Genomic DNA, 16,580 nt, shown 5'->3' with positions numbered 1-16,580 from the left:
TTCCCATTTGGGAGATACCTAAAATTTTTAGTAATTTATTTTAGATTGATCCTCACTGTTCTGGTCTCACTGTTCTCCTCTAACCTTTTATAACATGACTTCTCCATCCTTGAATTCTTCATTTCTTTCATATCTGCCTCTTCTGTGACCCATGTTCAAGTGCTTCTTGCTTAGCAATCATGGCAGAGATTGTTAATTGCTACCCATTCTTTGCTTCTTCCTTATTAACAAAACTATGATTTTGTTGGGGATAAAATGAACATTATAAAAAGGCTAATTTCCCACTTTCTGTTGCAGCTGGGGAAACCAATGAAATAAAAGCAAAAGTTTCAGGTGAGGTCTCTAGGAAAAACTCTTCGTACTGGCTTAGTAAAAAAAGTACATTAAAAAAAATCTTTTTTACCTTTCTTCCCTTCCTCTTCCTTCTTTCCTGGAATGTGGACATAAATGGCTGTGGCTCTAGCACCCATCTTATAATGGTGAGGTGACCTTGAGGATGGAAGCCATAGTAAGGATGATAGAACAGAAGAGGGAAGAAGCCTGGGTCCTGACGGCACTGCTGGGCTGCTGCTGGGCCTACATTACTTACCACCAAACTCCATGTGGCATGACAGAGCGACAACCCTCCACCTTACTTGAGCCTCTCTCATTTTGGGCCTTACTTATTTCAGATAAACACAATTCCTAGTTTTCCAGCACAGAATGTGAGAGGAACATTCCAGATTGAGAGAACAGCAGGAACAAAAACACAGAAGAGTGGAAATAGGGCAAGGTCAGAGAATAACAAGTCCCATGTGGCTGGGATCCAAGGTGTGTGTGTGGGGGGGGGGGGGGGTGTGGAGTCACAGAGGGTGTTAGATTATAGGTAGGAGGCACGTCTCACATCTGCTCCCTTCTGAGACACAGGATAATGCCAAATCCCTTTATCTGGCCTTCAAACCTCTTCACCACTTGGTCCCCATTTTCCCAGACTCATTGCCCACTTCTCATGGGCCCGGCATTTCAGACACATGGAATTACTTGCCGATGCTGGAATTCATGAAAATTTCTGCCTCAGTGTCTTGGTACTTGCTTTTCCCTTTCCCCACCTCTCTATCTGACACATGTATGCTCAGAGCTTTAGCCGGACCCCAAGATTATTCCTGCCCCTTGCCCTCACAGCTTCCCCTTTCTCCCTCTGTAAGAGATCTTAGATTCCACTCGTGGTCTTACTTATCTGCCTCTACTCTGAGATCACAAGCTTCCAAAGGGTATGGACTCTCTCATATGTTATCTCTCACAGATAGCAGTCTGACTACTACATTCCAAATTCTCAATAAGTAATTCTTCATCAGATACTTGCATGCATGAATTAACGAGATGAAAAGCTTTGAACGCCAGGTTAAGGAGTTCGGACTGTAGCCTTGGAGCCCTGGGAGGCAACAGAATGAAATGGGTGTGTGTGTGTGGATTTGGAATCCTGCTCTCGTGGCCAGTCTGAGAGAGAAACTGAAAACCAGGGAAAGCCCAGGAGGAAGGACTTGTCAGGAGGCTTTTGTTCCAGCAGCTCCCAGAGAAGGTCCCTGCCCTGTCCTGAAATGGTTAAGGTGGCCAAGGCACGCCTCTGCAGAGGAGAAATTTCCCTGTCCTTGCCTAAGTGAATGGCTGGGATTAAAGTGACAGCCCACCTTAGTGATGGCGGCATAATTGGTTGTTCAGCTCTGTCCTTGTCAGAGCGCTGACAGTTCTGCAGATGTCCTGCTCGGCTCTCCAAAGGTTAGCCTCAGCTGGTGCGGCTGTTCATTAATCATTCCTCCCTGACAGGCCTCGGTGCAGCCCACAGCTGCCACGCCAGCCCCCGCAGGCCCCGCCCCGCCCCGCCAGGCTGCAGGCGCTGGAGCCCTCCCCGAGGGGCTGGTCCCCACATGGAAACCAGACAATCTCTAGCCCCTCCACCCTGCCCGCTACCCCCGCTGAGCGAGGAACACGGATAAAGGAATTTCCCCAGGTCCCTCCTTCCTGGAACTAGGGTCTGAATCACCTTACAAGCTTCCTGACATCTTTGACTTTATCTGCTCCTCTCCTCCATCCTCACAGGAGCTCCTCACTGAGCGGAGGACAGCCCTAGCTTAAGAGTCTCAAAGAGTCAGGAAGGCCAGTGGCTCCGGGCCACTCATGCTGGGAAGGTGCAGAGCCCGGCCGGCTTAGGGCCTGAATGCCTGGTGGTCTGTGCATTGCACCCAAGACGTGATTTCCACAAACCAAAAAAGATGCTCATGAACCACTATTTGACCCAAAACAGGCCATGTGTATTTGTCTCCGGCTGGGTCCAGCCTTGGAACTTCACGGAAAGGACTACCCTTTTGGTCTTTGGAGCAGAATAAGCTGCCTGCAGCCTGGGGAGTCTGATGCCCTGGGTTCTCCTCTGCCCTCTCCCTTCTGCTTTCCCTCTCAACCTCGGCGTGATAGACAGAGCCAGGGAGTTGCACGGCATCCTACTCAGAGCAAAGAGGCTGAAGAGATTGGGGGTCGGGAGCAGAAAGAAGAGAGAACAGAAGATAGAGCCTGGCGTGGGACAGAGCAGAAATCACAGTCTGGGTCAGGAAATATGGCCCGAGTGGAGGGTAATGCAGTGGGGCTGCTTAGAAAACTCATTTGCCCATCCCAAGACCATGAGTGCAAATGCCTCTCTGGGCATCTTGCTCTCAGGCTCCAAAATTCCTAAAGACATGCTTTCCTTCCCCTCTTTCAGCGTTTTCCTAATTGCCCAGGCCTGCATTGGCACAGTGCCTCCCTTCTCCCCCTTCCCTTTGCCGCCTTGTTTGATACCCCAAATGGATCAGAACTTGCTCCCAGACAGCCAGGTCCAGGATTAGGAATTCCACCACAGTCCTCTGCCCGGAGGAAAAGCGTGTTCCCGAGGCTGGGCCTCAGCCACGGCTGCCAGGCGGGAGGCACACAATGCAGGAGTCATCACTTCCCCCCATTGATTAGCTGTCCACCCACAAAGTTTCCAGAGGCACAAACAAGGGCACGGGAGATTAGCATTCAGCTAGTCTTCTGGCCTCCAAGCCACAAACACCTGCATTTTCACATCCAAAGACCCTGCGCTCAGTCATTCCAGAAACCAAGAGAGTTTAAGCTCAGCCCCTGCAAACACACATCCAGATAAATAAGAGCCTTTCCCCAGTGCTTTCCATGGACAGCGACCATCCCCCACGCTACCTGGCTTCCTTTGCATACATCGTTCTGCTCCATCTTCCCCATAGCTCTGCAAGGAAGGTAAGGTTATCCGCAGTTTACGTTTGAGAAAACTGAGGTTGAGAGAAGCTACGTGACTTGTCCAAGATCATACAGCTGGTAGGAAGGTGCCTTAACACTCAAAGCCAAGTGCCTTGAGTTTGCAAATCCTGGAGCCTTCCTTTCTATCATGCTGCTTCTAAAGGGCTTGCTGTGACTTTAAGCCAGGGCTCTTCAAAAGTGGTACTACTGACCTTCTGGGCAGGACAATCCTTTGTTGTGGGCACTGTCCTGTGTATTGCAGGGTGTTTTAACAACACCCCTGGCTTCTACCCACTAGATGCCAAGAGCTTCTCCCCGAGTTGTGACACCAAAAGTGTCCCCAGATATTGCCAAGTGTCCTCAGGTGGCAATATCACCTCCAAATGAGAACTGTATCTTTATCCCTTTCTATGGCCCTCTTTAAATGTCTATCTGAGGCAAGGGGCTATTTTCCATGGATAGGCCAGAAGAGTTCTCGCTGTATGAGAATTCAGGAAATATGGATAGCCAGGTCAGACAGCTCTGGAAGACTATACTTGGCAATGATTATAAAGAATGAGAAGGGCATAATTTAGCAGAGATCCAGGAGACAAATATTGGGGGAGGGGGTTGTTAAATTGGGAAGTTGATTCAGCCCTCCATCTTTTTATCCATCCACCAGTTCCTCCATCTTTCCATCCACGAATCCGTCTGTCATATGTCTCTGCCCAATCTGGAATGTTCCTTGGTATAAAGCCTGTGCAATACATGGAAGAGAAAAATAGCCCATGTGTCCCCCCAGTGGTGCTGTGGAAGGTTGTGGGAGTCTGACCTCTGCCAATAAGAGCCTAACTATCTTGAGTAGATCTCTAAGCTTTAGATTCCTAAAACTAAGAATCTGGATGGGTGGGCTGGATCACTGCATTATCTCTGGTAGAAGCTATAATGATTAAGTATATACTATCTTTTGCCCTCACTGGTTTGGCTCAGTGGATAGAGTGTCGATCTGTGAACTGAAGGGTCCCAGATTTGTTTCCGGTCAAGGGCATGTACCTTGGTTGCAGGCACATCCCCAGTAGGGAGTGTGCAGAAGGCAGCTGATTAATGTTTCTCTTTCATCAATGTTTCTAACTCTCTATCCCTCTCCTTTCCTCTCTATAAAAAATCAATAAAATATATATTTAAAAAGTATGTCATACCTTTTTAAAAGGAAGTTACATGTTTGTGTAGAAACAAAAGCACCAATATGGAAAGATATGTGTGCAATGTTTGCAGAACAGAAAACAAGGGTTTAATAAGTATGGAACATTATGAAGCCATTAAATGAAATATATATATATGAATTGGTATGCAGTAATATTCATAATATATTAATAACTTTCTAAAAAGTAATAGTATATATATACTAACTTATGTAATAATCCCACTTAAAAATTAGAAGAGGAACCCTTTCTACATGTGAATATGTAAATGAATAAATTAGAGAACAGCATTGCAAGATGCTGACAAAACATTGGTTACCCAAGGGGATGCAGGGGAGAAGGAGGGCAGAACTAGAGAGGAAGAAGGAGGAAATATTAGCTTTTTCCTTATATAATTTCAATATTGTTTGGGCTTGTGGGCATGTTTACTTTGTAATGTGAAAGAGAGGATTAAGGGCCAATAATGAAGGAATAGGAGAATGGATGTGAGAGTTAAGAGCAGATTTGTTACCCCCTTCCCCTCCAGGGAAGCTGGACTTGAAAGGATAAATCAGCTTAGGACCTTCCAAAATTAGGGCTGGGGAGAATCAGGCCTGATCTGCAGAAGGAGAATCCCAACCTTTAGACCTTGGATAACCTTGCACAACCTTTAGTCTTTGGATAGACAGGCTGGACTTAATAGCAGGTAGAAGAATGGCTGCCCAACAACCAGTCCTGGGGGCGACGGAATTAAGGACAAGAAAAAGCCTTGGTCATTGGAACTTGATCAAGGCCACACAGGGAATGGGCAGCTGATTTCTCCACCCAACAGCCCCTGGGAGGGAGCTTTTTCTGTGGCCCTTGCCAATGCTGGTGGAGAGGAGAAAAGGAAATTGCAAAGCCAGTTGGGAAACCTTCCTATTTTATCTTTAGTATTAAAAAAAATGCAAAGGTGCTGAATTAGGCAAATTGGTTGATGTCAAGTTGTATCCATCAGAATGATTCAGAGCCCGGAATGAGTAAGAGTAATGGAGAGTAGCTGTTACTAAGAGGAACCAAATTAGCATGATCGAAAAAGACAAAGGAAAAGCAGGCGACCAGCAAGCACCCCGTCCCCTCAGTCTGCACATCCTGGCTTCTGCACAGAGGCTCACCCTGAACCGAGGGTGCTCCTCACCTGCAGGGGCTGGGGGTAGGGGTGGAGTTTCAACAAGATCGGAGCATGTTTGCATGTGTTTTCTTATGAATCACCTTTTAAGCAGGTCAGTGGCATTGAATCCATTCGCAGGAGGGATTCTAGAACCTCAGAGAGGTAAAAGGTTGGCCCAGGCCATGGTCATGTGGTTGGTGAGTACCAAAATCTTGCTTTAAACTTAGGGCTCAGAAATCTGAATCCAGGACTTGAGTTCCTGCACTCTCCACAGGGCCTCCATGAAAAAAAAAAATAAGAAGAATCTTTTTTCTCCAGCCATTAGCAGTGAAAAGCAGGAACTAGACTGATGCATAAAAGGGAAAAGTCGTGACTGGGCAAGACCTCTAGCTCCATAGACCCTCTTTTAGTTCCCTCCCAAGATCAGCAGGGCTCTGTGGCCAGGTAAAGGGGATGCAGGACATTCTTGGGAGGTTGGGCTTCTTTCGGACTTCCTGCTCTTTTCTCTGTGGCCCCAATACATCAGGGTTTGAACTAAAGTTGACTGTCTTAGGGCAGTCCCTGAACCCTCAAATGCTGCTGGCTCACAGGACAACCACAAAGATGACCGGGACCAGATTTTTTAAAAATATATATTTTATTGATTTTTTACAGAGAGGAAGAGAGAGGGATAGAGAGTTAGAAACATTGATGAGAAAGAATCATCCATCAGCTGCCTCTTGCACACCTCCTACTGGGGATGTGCCCGCAACCAAGGTACATACCCTTGATCGGAATCGAACCTGGGACCTTTCAGTCCACAGGCCAACGCTCTATCCACTGAGCCAAACTGGTTTTGGCAACCAGATTTTTTTTTTGTATCAAGAATTTGAACAGGAAGCAAAGAGGATGGCAGTTACTAGCAGGCCCATGATGAGTAGCTGGGTGTATTTGTTCCTGTAACAAAGTACCACAGGCTGGTGGCTTAAAACAACAGACACTTATTCCTGGAAGCTAGACATTTGAATTTAGGTGTCAGCAAGACCATGCTCCCTGGGAAAGAACAAGGGCGGAATCCTTCCATAGCTCCTAACCTCTGGGGGCTCCTGGCAGTCCTTAGCCTTCCTTGGCTCTGATGGCATCACCCCAACGTCTGCCTTCATCCTCGCCTGGCCATCTTCCCTCCATGTATTCTGTCACCCTTCTTATAAGTACACCCAGGATTGAATTTAGGACCCACCCAAATTTAGTGTGATCTCAGCTTACCCCCAGTTTACCTTGATCATGTCAGCCATGACTCTATTTCCAAACAAGGGCACATTCACAAGGAGCACCAGATAGGACTTCAACATATCTTTTTGGGAGACACAATTCAACCCACCGACACTGGGCCACAACAGTGTGGTAGAGAAGACATGTGGATAGCTCCTCCACCTTGCACCTGCTCCCACCCAGATGCCCTCAACTTCAGTTCCCTCCAGGCCCAGCCACAGGGAGACAGCAGTCAGCAATGGGTCCTTGCAAGAACCCTACTCTGAGTCCATGTTCCCACTATAAGTTGCCTCCCAACACCCCCCTGTGCTTGTGATGGCTTGATCAAATGAGCCATTTAAAAAACTGAGTTTAATGTTTATTTTCCTTCCATAAATTTGTGTGATTTTATAATGAAAACTCTAAAAGAATTAAGATGCTTTAGTGATTCCTTTTGTTGGAAAGTAGAACACGTCTCTCATGTGTTGGCCCAACCCTAGTCACTATGATACCTTCTTCTGCTGAAATAGCCACCTTCTGTCACTGGGATAAAGTATGCCCCAGACACCCTGAATTAAAATCACTGGTGCATTCCTGAGAGAACTTAGATTAGACCCTAAAGAAATCAGACCAGAAAACATAGTATTCTGTTAGCAAGTCATGAAAATCTGCCCCCCAGTGGGGCTGGCCTGACTGAGTCATCGTTGTGTGAGCCAGCTGTCCCACCTGCCAACAGGGGTTTGGATTTCTCTGCAGTCACACTTCATGCAAGTCAAACAGCCTCCCCAGAGATGGCTGGGGTCAGAATGGCTCTTCCCTGTCTTTCTTTCATCTCCTCCCCAGTCATCCTCGCAGGCAGAGAGCTCCAGGGGCCAATTCACACACCTCTCTGCGCTGGAAGTCCTCCCAGGGGGCAAGGCCATTGGGGATGGTGCTGAGGGTAGATGTGTGGGAGGAGAAGGAGACCCAGGAGGTCCTTGCACTTCGCAATAATCAGCGGCCATGATTGCATTAATTACAGAAATTCCATAGCTCAGCTTGTCTTTATTGAGAAGACTGAGGTGTCTGAGTGTGTATGGGGCAGAGGGGGTCAGAATAACACAGCATTGAAGCTCACAAAGCCCTTCTATTGAGTCTTCCCAGCCAAGCTGAGACCCTCAGAGCATCCCAGAGTATCCTAACCTTACCCCTAAACTCCAAACTCTAAACCCTAAACCCTAAACCCAACGTTAACCCTAACTCAGAGTCCTGGAAAAATTGCAGATCCCAGTTTACAGCGACCCTGCTCATTCTCCTGCATGAGCTCTGTGCTCTAGGGAAATATGTACAAATCACAGTGCTCACCTCTCGACAAGTGCAGTACAAACCATGGATGTTTGTAGCAAAAGGGAGAGCTGAGAAGTGAGTTGGGGCTATTGGGCTCCATGCCTCCCAATATTGGCTTTCTCATTGGGAGTTTCCCTCTGGGATCTCCATCCTCCATCCTGGATCTCAGTGTGCTCTCTGGCTGATTTCTTGCAATCCTCCTTTTTCCCCAGGACCTCTATGGATGGACCCTTGCCTGGAAGGCAGAGTGTCTTCACCACCTAAGATACCTCAGCACAGCTATCCTTGGAAGCATCCACTTCCCTCAGGGGGTGCTCAGTGTCCTTGCCTTGTAACATGGCAAGGACACTGTCCTACCTTTGGCCTCACAAGGGACTTCCACCACCACTTGTATCTCCAGGTGCCAGCTCCATATTCAGGAACATTCCAGGGATGCATGCCAAGCTCTCCCGCTGTGCTCCACTCCTGGCTATTGGAAGTTTCTGCAGCTTGGCAGTTATCTGGCAGGAGAGTACAAAGCCTGTTTGCACTCTTGCTGGCGCCTCAAGCTCTGAGTAAGTCTCTTGGAATTGTTGTCACTTGGCTTTGGGTAGGAGAACACACTCTCCCCTTACCTTCACCATGAGGCAGAGAGGAGAATGGCACAGCTTTCTTGCTAAGCCAACAGCTCACTGCTTTTCCAGATTCCTCCTGCAATGCGCTCTGCTCCTTCTGTCTGCCTGTGCTGGAAATGGATGGTGGGCAAAAGACTGGGACCAGTTCATCCCTTTTTCCAGAAGCCCCAGATGGGGCAGCTGGCAGCTACTGTTTCCATCTTTAGTGCTTTTGCCAATATTTCAAGATAGCAGGAAGGTCAATTTCACATCCTTTTTCACTTACATTATTGCTTTCACAGAGGAGGGGAGCTGGTTTAATCCCTGGTCTTGAGAAATCCTCTAGTTAAAAATGAGAGCCTGAGGTTCAGAAAGGCAGAAAACTTGGCAAAGCATGGGGAAGGGCAAATCTGGGGCAGATCTGACCACCCCAGAGGCCCTGAGCCGAGACCTGTGCCTCACCCCATGCTTTTCTCTGGCTCATCTCCACCAGCCCAGTGAACTGCCGCCCTTTGGAAAGAGTGTCCAGCACGATTCTCTATTTATTGAAAGTCAAGAGCTCGGGAAAAGACTATGCCTGGAGTTCAGATGCTTACCAGGGACTGACAGGCAGAGAGTGGATCTCTGGTTCCAGGAAAGGGAGCAAAAAGCGAACGCCAGGCAGGTCAAGAGCCCTGAAGGGGAAATGTGACAGTAATTACAGAGGAAGCTGACCCTCTTGGCTTGGGTCATGACCCTCCCTATGGTCTCTGTGGAGGTCACTTGAAGCCGAGGATTGCATCTGGACAGACACTGGAGGCACAAGCCCAACACAGTGTTTAGGACAGCTTTATTTCATTCCCTGCCCACATGGAATGCCCTCCGCTAACGGGGTGGAAGCCACCATCACATTAGCCGTCTGGAGCTCCCATAAGCTCAATCAAGCCATAATCAAGGATCTTCTATGATTGTCCATTATCTGCCTCTCAGCCAGAGAGGCACAGTCTTGGGGGAAAGTGATCAGAAAGCTGTGTCTCTGGCACTAATTACATGCTAGCCTGCATCTGTGTCCCTCCCACGGCTGTCAGGAGCCATGTGGACGCCTGGGGACATCGCACCGGCATCTGCGCAGGTGACCCTGAGCAGGCTCAGAGCTCAGAGTAGGTCCGTGCAGGCTGGTCTGAGTATGTCTTCCCGGGCTGACAAGGTCTCGCTGGTTTAAATGTGGCCGTATGTTTTACACTGAGAGTACCCCAAGTGCTCCGGAGGGGGCTACTGCTGGGTCAGCAGATACTTCACCGCAGGAGCCCCAGGAACATCTGGAGATGCAGCCAAAACAGCCAGATGGGCACCTCATGAGACCAGCAAGAGTGGAGAGGGGGTCAGTGCCCGAGGCAGCAGCCGGTCCCTACCTAACAAAGAGCCGTCTTTGGGGTCAGGGCACAAGAGCAAGTGGAGAATGACCTGATTTCGGCTCTTTCCAGAAACATCCTCTCTCCCTCCCCACTTCAGGTGTCCTCAGCTCAATCCAACGGGCTTCCTCTGGTCCTGTGCTTTGCCTCCTCTCTGCCTGGGGGTTCGGTCACCCTCAACACTGCATGTCCAGGCTTTACTGGACTTCATCTCAGGTCCAGCTTCTAATGTCATGGTTGTTGCAAAGCCTTCTGTACTCACTAAGCGGGATGTGGCTCCTCCCTCTACGTAACCCACAGCACCGTCTCAGCCTGTCCTCCAGAGCTCAGCCGGAATGGCAGCAGTGGATCCCTTGGACTGAGGACTCCTTGAGATCAGAAGCTGGCCCCAGCTTGGTTTTTCTTGTAAAAAATGTGAAAAATCACACAACAGGTCTTCTACAGATGACATCTGCCACTTTTTAGCCAAGCATATATTGTCCTGCGTCTTGCTTTTCTCACCCAGCATTTTGTTTTTGAGATCTATCCAATTGGTAGGTACCCTGTTTCCCCCAAAATAAGACAGTGTCTTATATTATTTTTTTCTCCCAAAGTTGCGCTACGTCTTATTTTCGGAGGATGTCTTATTTTCAGGGAAACACGGTAGATAGATAGGTAGTTGATTCACTTTAATTGAGGACTACTATTCTATCCTATAACAAAGCCACATTTACTTGGCCACTTACCTATTGATGGATTTGTATTGTTTCCATTGCAAACAAGGCTGCAATGAACATCTGTGTACATCTTTCCATGGACCGTCTCAATCATCCTCATGTTTGCCTCTGGCTCATTCTCCAGCAGTCAGGCCCATGGGACAGCCTGACAAGTATTTACAGAAAACATGAATAAGCGAGTGAATGAGTGAATGTTCCCTTTTCCCCCAGCTACTGAAATGGTTATCATGGGCTGCTGGTCATGGAACCCTACAATGGTGCCGTTCAAATAGGGCCTTGCATTTCCTGGAGGAGCAAACAAAGGCTCAGAGAGGAAAATGGCTGCCTGAAGATGCCCATACACTGGGCAGAACCGGACTTGAACCCAAGGTCCCTGACTCCAGACAGGGCTCTACACTCCCCTCCATTGAATTCGCTACTGTCCTGGGCTGCTGAGTCGCTTCTTTATTCAGCTTCTTTTACGATCTGTTCCACAGATTCACCTGGGAGTTTCCTGCAGCCTTGCCTGTGCTTTTCTCCCTGATGGATGTGAACTCCCAAGGGTGAGGCTCTGGTCTGATCCTTCTTTCTTAGCCAAAAGCAAGGCAGAGCTCAAATACGCTCCAAGCTCTCCTCAAAGAAGCCGCTGCTGGAGGGCAACAGCCCGGAGCCACAGAACCTCACGTGGAAGGAGCCAGTGAAGACCTGCTAGCCCAATTCTCTGGCGAGTGCCACTGCACACACCTTCTCGGCCCTTCTTGTGATAAGGCACGTAAAGCTTCCTGGGGAGATGTTATGTTTTTGGACATCTCTCTTTGAAAGCCTCACACACCTACCCAGTGCTAGCTCCCTGCCTTCTGGAGCCACTGCGCATAAGCCAAACCCATTCTCTATGTGTCAGACTTTCAGATACCTGAGGGATCCCGAGTCTGCTCTTTCTCAGGAGAAAAATAATCCTCAGTTCTCAAATCCAACTTGTATAGAATGGTTTATACACACACACACACACACACACACACACACACACACACACACCACCCTGGCTGTCTCTCTTCCCCACTTTAGTTTGACCATGTTCTTAATACAATGCAGGCACCAGAACAGGACCCCCTCCCAACAGCCTGAGTAGATTCTATGCATTTTTGGATATCAGCCTAACCATCCTGTCCTTTGGAGAGCCTCCCTTTAGCCCCTAAACCTGGATTAGGTGCTGTTATAGGTGCCCTCCCAGCACCCCACAGTTCCCTATCCCAGCAATCCTCAACCCAGGCTGCACAGCCTGTATTCTTGTGTGTACCTCACAAAATGGGAAACTCCATGAAGGCAAGGATAATGTCTACTGTGTTCACTGCTTTATCTCCAGAGCCTAGAGCACTGCTGGGCAACTTGGTGTATATTTATTAAACAAATTAATGGGTGAGATAATTTTAAAATGGGGGGCAAAAAGTGAAAGAATGAAAAACTAACAAAAAATCATTTTTTAAAGGCAGGTAGGGAACAAAATAATTAAATAGGAAAATAAAAATATATAGCTTGGTTTGTGAAAAATGAAGAGAATTGTCCCTTCCCTATCCCTAACCTCAGTATGCCTATTTAGGAAGGCTGAGATGCCCTTGGCATTGAGGAATTCCATGGCTTTTTATATTATTAGCTGCTCCTGAACTTGTAGCAACTCACTCCTGGAAGCCTTTCACTGGAACAGCTGGTTTCTTCATTTACAGCAAATGTCAAGACAAGAGCAAGACAAAGAGTGGGGTGGGGCGTGACGGTATATAGGAGGCCACAATACCTGGAACATCGATGTTACTTCAAATTTTGGTTGGGGTATAGGGGAACAATAAAAAATACCTTTTAATATTAAAATAAAATTGGATATATTCTAGAGTAGACTTCACAATTATGGATTCATTTTAAAGATAAAACATAAGACCTCAAGGAAATTTCATGTGGTAAAGCCACAATCCATTCATTCATTCAATAAATTTTTCAATATAATTCCTTTATGCCAGCCACTGTTTCAGGCACTGAAGATACAAGAGAGAACAAAACAAATAAAAATAATTGTCTTCATGAGCTTACTTTTTAGCAAAGGGAGATAGGCAACAAACACAATAAATAAGAAAAATGCATATGTTAGAGGGTGGTAAGTAGTGTAAAAATTATAAATCAGAGAAGAGATGAGATTACGAATATTGGCAGGAATGTGTGAATGAGTGTGCATGGGAAGATGACATTTGGGAAATCCTGGAGAAGGGAAGGCATGGCAGTGTGCTACCAGGGAAGAGTGAAGAGAAGGTCAGCTTATACCTGTGAGGTTTCCAGGTTGCTCTGCAAGACTATTTTATTTTATTTTTTTATAGAAGACTGTCTGGTCCTTGTCAGCATCTGAGTTTGTGGCCCTTGGTATGGAAAGAGGACAAATACAGAAATTGGGATTGATTATAATTTATGGGGCCAAAGACAGAAGCCTATTTTCAATGTTTAGCCTTTAATCCACTTAGAAATGTTATAGGTATATGGTGTGAGGCAGGGATCTAACTTAATGTTTTTCCCAAAGAGCAAGCCAGTTATCCTAATATCACATATTAAATCATCCATGTTTCTTCACTGTTTTCATATGTCACTATCATAATATTTGCATATTTTTATATACTTGAACCCACAGCTGTACTTTTTCATTCAGTTCCATGGCTGATTGTGTGCTTCTGCAATAAGTAGTGTAACCCCACAAGAAAAGAGATATTATATATGATCACTGTATCTATAGTGTTTGAACAGTGCCTAGCCCATAGTAGGTACTCAAATAGTCATTGAAATGGCAAATAAAGAAATGTTATTGTACTTTTGTAATTAAAAAAATAAATATCTGGTTAGAAAAGTTTCACTTTTTAACTCTGCCTTTACAAAAAGCCCGGGGTTAGACTCATCCCATCATTTCCTCCTAAGGAACCCTGAGGAAGGAGGGAGAATCAGCAGGAGACAAGGCTGGAGAGGTCAGAGGGGACAAGCCATGAAGAGTCTTGAACCCATTCAAAGAAATTAGATTCCACTGAAAGATTGGAGGCAGGACAGAAATGGTCAGATAGCTGATTTCAAAAAATCCCTCTCTGAGCCCTGGCATAGTTGAATTTGAGGCGATAAGACTGAAGACTTAGGCTAGGAATAAATTGCTAAGAGGAAAGCATGGACTTGAGAGCTATTTAGCAGGGAGAATCAACAGGTTATGAAACCTAATTTGATTTGCATGGTGGCGATAAGGTTGAAGTCAAAGAGGATGATCTCCAATAGCCCAGCTGGAGTGACTGGGGAAAGAGTAGTGTCCTTTATGTGCTAGGAACTAGAGAAGGAAGGTTGGGCTTGGAGAAATGCCCCATTCACTTATGGACTTGCTAAGTCTGAGGCACCTATGGTTAGGCACCTATGGTTAGCTTGGGTTCTGTTCAGCAGTTGGATCTGGAATGAAGATGAGAGATCTAAAGACAATGGTTTTCAGGTCATTAGAGACTGGAATGTTAGGCAAGATGAGGCATTCAGGACAATGTGTTGTCCAAAGTGAAACTGGGAAACATTTAAACAATGTTTGTTGAGCCCTAACAGGTTTGGCTCAATGGATTGAGCGTCGGCCTTCAGACTAAAAGGTCCCAAGTTTGATTCCAGTCAAGGGCATGTACCTTGGTTGTGGGCACATCCCCAGTAGGAGGTGTGCAGGAGGCAGCTGATCAATGTTTCTTATTCTCTATCCCTCTCCTTTCCTCTCTGTAAAATATCAATAAAATATACATTTTTAAAAATGTTTGTTGAATGCTTACTAGGAACAGGGAATTGAGCTAACTAAGTGCTTTATGTTCATTATCCATTTTAATTTTTGCAGCAACTATTATTACCCCTATTTTAGTGATGAAGAAATTGAAGCTGAGTTCAAAGAACCTTCCCAGAGTTGCACAGCTAATAAAAAGCAGGTCTGTTTGAACGCCAAGTTCATTCTTTTAACCACTAGGGCTAGTCTTTTGCTGAAGGCAGACCTACTGTCACCCTAACTCCTGGGCTTCAGCTGCTATCTGATTCAGTCCCCAGCAGTGAATCTATTTCATAGACTGAGAGATGAACTCCCAGCCCAGAGGGTGGGTGGGGAATTACTCTGCACCTCTCCTTTTTTTAAGTCAGAGACTCAAAGTCTCAAATTCTCCAGCTAGTTCTAATCGTCTTTCTTTTCTTTCTTTCTTTCTTTCTTTCTTTCTTTCTTTCTTTCTTTCTTTCTTTCTTTTCTTTCCTTTTCTTTTCTTTTCTTTTTTCTCTTCCTTCCTTCCTTCCTTCCTTCCTTCCTTCCTTCCTTCCATCCTTTCTTTCTTTCTTTCTTTCTTTCTTTCTTTCTTTCTTTCTTTCTTTCTTTCTTTCTTTCTTTCTTTCTTTCAAGAGTGGAAGGGAAGGGGAGAGATAAGAAAGAGAAACATTGCTGAGAGACATCAATTGGTTGCATCCACCACTTACTCTGACCAGTGCAACCAAGGTACATGCCCTTGACAGAATCGAACTCAGGACCCTTCTGTCCACACGTAGACACTCTATCCACTGAGCCAAACTGTCTAGGGCTCCAGTAAGTTCCTACATGATCCAAATCAAGTCACAGGGCTTCGAGCTAGCTCTCTGCTTCAGCATCCTTAAGCAGGTTGGGCCTGTATGGACTGTGGGGGCACAAGAGCCGGTGAGAAGGGAACAGACTCTCCTGAGTGTCACCCTTCTCTCTCAGTGACCCACAGCTCCCTTCCTCATAAACTCTAGAAAATCACCCCTGAGCACCCAGCCTCCTCATTCTTTCATTATATTTAATAGATGCAAATGCATGATTAATATTTTCCTTCACTGATTCTGATTTCATTCTGTTAGTGATTATACTGATGGCAACAGTTGAGGGGATTAAAAATCCCATTTAATTCACATTAGATTTTTTTTTAAACTTTGCTGATAAATTTTAAATGTCAAGTGCTTTGGCGTCTTCCACAAGATGCAGAGGCCAAATGAGGAGGCCAACGCTAATAGCAGGGAGCTCAGACACAGCTCAGAGGAGGCTGGAGCTCCGCCGGATGACCCACATTCCACACAATCGTGAACACGGAGCACCGGGCTCGACCTGGGAGGAGCGCTCAGCTCCTAGTGGCTCCCAGACCTGAATTCACTGTATCTTTTCCACTTAATGATTCACAATAATGAAGGCTCTGGGGAGCCCTTGCAATTTAAAGAAACTCCTTAGGGAATCCTTTTGGAAGGCAAATACTCACCCCTGGGGTTGATCTTTTTATAAGTTTAGGGGTTTGTTAAACACACACACACACACACACACACACACACACACACACACACATACAAAAAAAAAAAAAAAACTGAGTAAAGCAGTGCAGATAGGTAAAAACCATCATTGTCTCACTTCTACCCCTTCCTTCCCACCCCAAATTCTTTTAGTCTGTTCTTCAACTCACGATGAAAATTTAATGAAGAGAACCCAGATCCTCTATGTACTTCCCAATCTCCCCACTCTAGGAGTTGTATTATTGAGGGTCAGAATAGCAAATGTATACCTGAGAACTGAGTCTGTTTTGTTTTTTAGCTTGCCTGCAAATCCAAAGCACGGATTCTATTTTCTCACACTGATAACTAATTTGCCCAAAGAAAAGATGACTTAGCCAGAAACTGTGCTCATTGATTCGGACTTGGTGGATGTGGATGTAGGAGCCAGAGAGTGGCTCGGGATTAGTGAAGTCCCACCTCAAATCCTCCCC

This window comes from Pipistrellus kuhlii, unplaced genomic scaffold (assembly GCF_014108245.1).
Source record: "Pipistrellus kuhlii isolate mPipKuh1 unplaced genomic scaffold, mPipKuh1.p scaffold_m20_p_2, whole genome shotgun sequence".
In the NCBI taxonomy this organism is placed as follows: domain Eukaryota; kingdom Metazoa; phylum Chordata; class Mammalia; order Chiroptera; family Vespertilionidae; genus Pipistrellus; species Pipistrellus kuhlii.
This window is presented reverse-complemented; position numbering follows the sequence as displayed.